We start from the raw sequence: 7,983 nt of genomic DNA, 5'->3' as shown, positions 1-7,983 counted from the left end.
TTTTTCCCTCCCCGTTATTCGGGTAGGTATTTTTCTCGTTTTAGCTCCATCAAACTTTTCCCATTCCCAACCTCTAACCCATCACTTTTTCAAGGCAGTTTAACTATTTTCTTTCCTTTTTCTTTTTTTTTTTTTTCGATTTTCTCAAATAAATAAAATAACAGTTGTGAGTGTGTGTGTGTGTATGTTCGAGGAAATTTGAATTTAATAATAATAAAATTAATTCAATTGTCAAATATTGAGTTTAATTTTTGATTGGGTAAGTATTAAATAAAATTGTTATATTAAATATGATTTAAATAGAAGTGTTAAAGAAATATTCATTTCAGGACAGAATTGTATTTTGAAAAAAAAAAAGAAAAAAAATTGAAAAGAAGAATTTTTGTAGCAATAATAATTTTTAACGAAAAACTTATTTATTCCATTTTTTGTAAATAAAATCGTTTTGTTTGTTAAGCTCTAAACTAGGATTTTAATTGGAGATAAATGATAATCAATGATAATCAATGTTCAGAATGAATAATTTACTTAATTATTTAAACACATTAAAATATTTTAAAGCAAAAAAATAAAAGCAATTATTTATATTATTTAATATTAATTGATCAAAATTAGTCTACTAAAATTTTATTCAATTAGGCTATCATTAATTGTGGATAGGATAGAATGAAAAAAAAAATACAAAATTTAAAATTGAAAATTATTCTTAGCCATATATTTATTATAATTAAACAATAATGAATAATAATTAATTTTATTTCTTTTTAATCAGATTTGATTAATACAAGTGAAACAAAAATTTCATTAAAACGTGCTAAAATTTAATACTGTCAGTTAAATTTTTGATAAAAAATTTTTCCAATAACAAATTTGTGTCATTTTGATCGGAAAATTTTAGCAATTATTAAAATGGAAAGAATAGGAATGGGAAGAGAAATTTGTTTCTCATCTAAATATCCATAAATTAAGTAGCTTAGATCATTGGAGGATGGAGGAAAATCTTTGACATCAATGTTAACAACTTTCCCAAATGATGTCGTAATTTTGTTATTACTCAATCAGTTTGGATCGATTAGTAACCTTTAAATTGTTCATTTATCGCTTGTTCATTGAGCAATTAAATATTCAAATTGTTAGAAAATAATTTATTCAATCAATAGTTTCGATAGTTCTTTGTTCATATTTTTGAAATTAGAATGCAATGAAGTAGAAAAGGAAGACGAAATGGAAAATAATATTATTATTTTAAGAAGACACAGGTTATTCCATCGTAATTAAACTAATTATTTAAATTATGCAATTTATGATAATTACAAACTTTTTATGGCTCACTCTAATCGTATTTGGTATTTGTTATAATTAATAGCTGATGTGAAATTAATTAGGGAGTAAAAAACGAGGGAATGGATTGCCCTAAATAATTTAAATTTTTTTTTCCAAACTATCCTAAATAGTCGAACTGTTATATGATCTTATTTAATAATTAATCATTATGACTGATTCAATTCTTTAATCTTATTATTATTATTGTTTTTCGAAAAAAAAGTTTGTATCTTTTAAAAAATTTAATTTCAACTTTTAACGAGTGAAAATAAAGTATAGCAAAAATTGCAAACTATAGATTCATATCTTTACCTTTTATTTGATCATTTCAAAATTTTCATTTTTTTTTTGCAAAACTTAGAAGAAATGATGTGATTAAGCCAAGAAAATATTATAGTTATCATGTAAACTAATGCAAGAATATGTTAAACAATGTTAATAGGTCAAAGTTTAAAGGTTATTAGCATGAACATATTGAATTTCATCTATTAGCTCAACTTTCTTACTACCTCATCATCTATAATTTTATATGAGAAGAAAAAAAAAAAAGACTAATACAAGTACTAGAGAGAAATGCAACATTGAACAATACTATATTAAAACATTGCCGATTACGAGAATGAATAAATAGATTCATCTTTCTCGATGGATTTATTGGATAATCCCTACTTTCACCGCCTAGAAGTTTAATCTGGCGCCGGTAACATCATATGCATGCATGTTTGCATGCATATGATGCATGCATGTTTGCATTCATATGATGCATGCTTCTATTGTATTTGTCAACAATTGTAATGCTTATCAATTTCAACATTTTTTTTTTCTTTTTTACATTAGGGAATAAAAAAATAAAATAATTCAGATTATATTTATCTTTTGAAATTTGCATCCTAATCATTCCATTACTATCATTTTAATTTTAATGATACAATTTTTTAAAGAAAAAAAAAAGAAATCATAGAGATAGTAAAAAAATAAGAACAATTGTTGACAAATAGCTGAATTACATGTTAATTACTTATTAGTATATCAATAAGTATTTGTAATTTAGTAGTTTTATCGCTATAACTTCAAGCTAACTGATATATTCTAAGAGTAATTTAAATATTATAATTCAAGGATGGCGTAAAATTGGATAGGACAAAATATTTTTTTAATAATCACCTGCCTTTCAAAGAAACTTTTTATTTGTTGTAGGGAATATGAATGTGAAAGTTAATTAATTACAATCAAATTGTGTCAAATAAAAAAATTCATAATAAAATATGTAAACAGTAAGTGATAATCGATAAAATATAGTCACAAAAATACATTGGTAATTAAATTGAAATATTTTATTTAATAATATTAAATATTTATCAATAATTATCCCATTATAAAAATCTTCTTTTATCATTTTTCATTCATTTGAAAAATTTTATCAAAAAATTTTTTTTAAACAAATTTCCTAACAGTTAGGAATGTGAAAGATTTGAAATTTTGGAAGAAAAAAAAAATAAAACTGTAACTGCTATTTGTTAATTATTGCTATTGCTTGTTGAATATATAAATTAAAATGAAATAAATAATGGCAATTAATGGAATTTAAATGATAATAAAAGAAATCAAAACTTGAATGATAAGTAGATGAGGGTGGATATGAATGATTCAGGAAAAAAAAATGAATGTTAAAAGAGATATTTAAATAATTGAGAGGATAGTAGGAAGAAGAAAAAAAAGTCACATAAAGTGAAATGGAAAAATGTTATCCATACAAATTTACAAGTTATAATTTCATGGGAACATGCGCATTTGGAATAATTTCAATTATTACCTTACCATGGAAATCGTCTTTTTTCTTGTTGAATTTAAAACTTAAAAATTTACAAACTATTTGAAAATTAACTTGTATTCATGTATAAATTTCCAAATTCATAATGATGTTTAAAATTTATTCATCATTGAGAAAATTTGCATAAAGAAAAAAAAAGGAAAGGAATAAATTCTCAAGTATTTTAAAGTGTATCACTCCAATGTACTAATATATAAAGTATGACTTAATATTCTGAATTAGATTGTTGGTTATTAATTTTATCTCATTTATACTTCTGCACAGATCTTTTAATTTAATTAATTTGCTTGATTAGTTCATTGATAATTTAAACAAATTGATTTGTCATAACTGAAATACATTTCAACAAGCATAGTAGAAATTTAAATGAAGAAATAAATTTGGATCGCTACCTGATGATAGTATTTCCGGAAATAAAATGGAATGGTAAACCGGATTGTAGGCAAAAATAAAATTTCATTAATTTACTACTTTATATAAGCTAAATACTAGTGTTAGTTCACGAACTTATACATTTTATAGGTATATTTTCTCATTTATCTTTTCATAATATTTTTTCTTCTTATTTTCTTACTTTTTCTCTTCTAAATTCATTTTCTATTTCCACAATTGAATTAATTTTAGCATAAAATTAAATGAATATTTCAATTCATTAATTAAAATTATTTACCATTTAAATATTATGAAGCAGAATACTTTTTTTATACCACAATTATAATCACCGCTACTACTAGTAATAGTACTTTTGTCGGTGAGTTCACAGAATGTGTGAGGTCTCATTACATTCTCAAGAAATATTTTCCCATGAATGAATCTTTCGAACGATGCGACATCTTGTCGCCTCATAATGACCCTCCTATGAAGTGTTATATTTAACGGTATGCATAAGCAGTCGAAGATAATTACTTCTAGTCAATCATTATTCAAAAAAAAAACTTTGAATTTTTAAATTTTGGATTGGAATTTCACATTAATTAAATTGAAATTTTGTAAGATGTCAGAATTTAACTGAATGTTTCGGTTAAAATCGTTTAAAATAAAAGTTTAAAAATTTGAAACTTTCATCTAACCGTTAGATTGTCAACAATGCAACAATCAAAACTTAAATAATAAAAAATAAAATAAAATTTTAAAATTAATAACAATTTCATTTGCGATAAAATTTTTATCTCCTTCTTTTTTTTTCGAAAATCAAAAATATGCGCACAATAGACAATCAAAATGTTCTTACTTTGTAAACTTCAAAAAAAAAATTTTAACAAAAAATTGGAATGAAATTATGCAAATTAAATTTTTGAATTTTTAAAATGTAACCAGACAGCTCTTCTTTTTCTCCTGTCAAATTTTTTTTAAAAGAACAAATAGATTGGAAGTTATTTGTATTCAAATACAACAATGAATTCTTTTGATTTCCTTTCAACAATGAATCATTTGCTAATCTTTGATTAATTGATGAAAAAGAAAGGATTTGGAATATTGAAGTAAACCATGTTCATATATTCTCTTATAATTATTCTAACCTTAATTAATATAAAATTTAAGTTAATTAGAAGAGATAGAAAGAATGAAGTATATTAAACAAATAACTGAAATTAAATGAACTTATGAAAAAATATGTTAAATAGAAAATTGATATTTCTCACAATAATAACGATGAAATGTTTCTCTCTCTTCCCCTCTCTCCCTCCTCTCTCTCCTCTCTCTCTCTCTCAATCAAATTATTTTCCTGTATCCCACGAAAATTAACACATTCTTATACTTGTTTTCGTCTTCCATTTAAGAAAAGCAAAAAAAAAAAGAAGAGAAGAAAAAATGATAAAACATATTCACATGTGAGTCTTAATTATAATTACTTTTCAGGTCATAGTTCACACGATACTTTCTACTGAACTTATGTGAACAATAATTAAGGTTAAGGTTAAATGTAGCATCGTTTTGGTTTATTAATAATTGTTATGTATCTGTGCAATATATCTCTTAAAATTACTGCAAAATTTACAATATTTGTATTATCATTTTAACAATGCTGGAATATGTCGCATGATACTATCACTATACCTGCGATATGATAGTGAAACATGTCGCATGATACTATCACTATACCTGCGATATGATAGTGAAACATGTCGCATGATACTATCACTATATCTGCGATATGATAGTGGAATATGTCGCATGATACTATCACTATATCTGCGATATCTTCATCACTGTTACTATCATTTTGGCAATACAATCATTCCATGGTCATTTACGCAGGTCATTGTTTTCTGAGTGAATTTTCATTTACTTCTAAAATAAGTAAATTAAATAAATTAAGTGTTTTAGAATATTTCGACATTAATGAAGAGAAATGAATTAGAGAATAAATGAATGTACACAACTGAAACACCAATGATTTCCATCAAGGTAAACAACCATCTTCATGATTTTTCATTTCTATACCAAGGAATTAGCTGTCCTAAACAATGCTAAGCCAAGATAGCTGCAGACTGCTTCATGGGATTCCTTGGCTGTTTCTTCAATTGATCCGATCAAGACACAACGGTTCACTTTGAAATTTGCCTAAAATTGTTACTTTGATGATTTGGTAGAAGTAAAGTATTACTGTTGAGACATTATCCAATGACATTGGATCAGTTTTGCAGCCAAACATGTCGTCTTCGAAAAAATGACAGAACCTGTGTTGTTTAGAAGAGATGTTTAGAAAAAAAATGTCTATGTTATAATGATAAATGTGGAAATTAAATTGTGAATATAAGAAGTTGTATGGTGAAACTGGCTGTGAAATATCTATGGTAGACTTAGGAAGGTCATTCTTAATTGATAGCTGGGATCGGATGGGACATCGTATGGTCAACATAATTCTTTCTTTTCATAGAAATTACCATAAGAAGTTACTTAACTCTTTTCCTTTATTTTAATTTTTATAGATTTCTTTTCCACAAAAATATTTCAAAAAAAAATTTTACAGTAAACTGCTTATTGCTGCTACAATGATACCATAACTTCTTCTCATGTGGAAATTGTTGGATAATATTAAGAATTTTAAGAGCATTTGTTCTTGCAACTCGAGATTTTTTTCTTTCTAACTCGAGATTCCTTCCAATTCGAGATTTTTTTCTTTCTAACTCGAGATTCCTTCCAATTCGAGATTCCTTTCTTGATTTTTTTGTACTGTTTTTATCTTCCAAAAGTTTTCAACACTGCCATTTCCATAATTTACTCTCTTCCCTTCTCATGATAAGGCAATTACATTATCTGCAAAAAATCTTACATACTTGTACTTTTAGAAGAACAAGAAAAGAATCAGAAATAGAAGAATAATTTTTAGCAAGGAACCACATTCCTTTCATTTGAAAAATCATATCAGTGATTTTTATCAGTACTTTTTTATCAGTGTGATTTTTCTTCATATTCCTGCTTACATTTCTTTCAAGTTATCAATAATAACTTTAAAGAGAAAAATATTAAAATTTGAGATTGAACAGAATTATGATAGTTTTCTCTTTTATTGTAAATGCGAATATTTACTAATATGTGTATATTATTGCTAACTTTCTAAAATAATAAATTTAATTTTTGAATTATTGATGCTTATTCATCATTTTATCCTTTACATATTATCAGAAAAGTTGATAATAAGGGATATAATTCATCGAATACTTGGGAACAGTTTGTGAGTTTGATATTTGAAATGACAATCATCGCATATTTCGAATTCGATTTCATGTGTAATGAAGTTTTTTGTATAACTACAGAATGAAAGGATGGTGATTGAATCGGAAAACTTCAGAAAGCCTTGTGACGCATTCGATTTACTAATCAAAAACTAAAGGCTTTTGATTTATGATAGTGTTGTTACAGAAATAGTAAGTGTTATTTTAATTCTGCCAAAGCCAATTGCAGTTGTTTTGTCCGGTGGTATTCATATGAATGTAATCTACGCAATCCATGGCAATCATAACCAGCGATTCTGTTACACTAAGAGGATTCTGACTTCACGAAGAATACTTACTTAAATACTACATTTGAAGTTGCTATTTGTTTAGCTCTAAGAAGTTTACTGGGAGCTTATTGTCAATTATTCGACGTATTAATGTGGAATTTGATTCAATGAACAGAATTAAAATTTTGGACTTCACTACTTTCTCAGTTTTTCCAGGATTAATTTTTCATATCATCTGTTGATGACGAGTTTGTGACCGTTCTAGATATACAGAGTTTCACACGCATTGTAATGGAAGAATCACCATAAATGTGACTGGTAATTTTTTTGAGAATCTAGCATGATTAAAGATTAGATTAGAATTCAGTCATTCATAATTCCTGCTGCAAGCAAATATATTGACGGGACTTCTGGAATGAAATCCTGAAGATGAAAAATCTTCAAGAAGTTTCTGGAGATGAAAAATTCGGGATTTCGGGATTTCCGGAGTGTTCTACATTGATTCCTTGGTTTTTGCTTTTTTTTTGCCGTGTATTGACATTAACGATGCTAGATGAAGATAAGCGACAAAAACAAAACTGCCCATTAATGGTGATTTGGAGATTTTCTTTTTTTGACTCGTTTAGAAATAATAGAGAAGTTTGGTTCTTTCTGATGCCTAGACGATGGTTCTTCCTCGCGAAAATTTTTAATTCTCAAACACTTGGTTGATTTTCCTATATGTTTAATTGCGCACACCTTGATTCTTCATCATTTCAGATCACAACATCTTAGAAATTATTTTTTTATTTGAAGATTCTTTTCACAAGTAGGATAAAAAAGCAAATGTCCTGATAATGACAGGTAGTAAAACAACTCCATGAAAAAGAACCGTAACGAA

The sequence above is a fragment of the Loa loa genome, assembly GCF_000183805.2.
Source record: "Loa loa unplaced genomic scaffold supercont3.81, whole genome shotgun sequence".
NCBI classification, from domain to species: Eukaryota; Metazoa; Nematoda; class Chromadorea; order Rhabditida; family Onchocercidae; genus Loa; species Loa loa.
Note: the sequence above shows the minus strand (reverse complement) of the source record.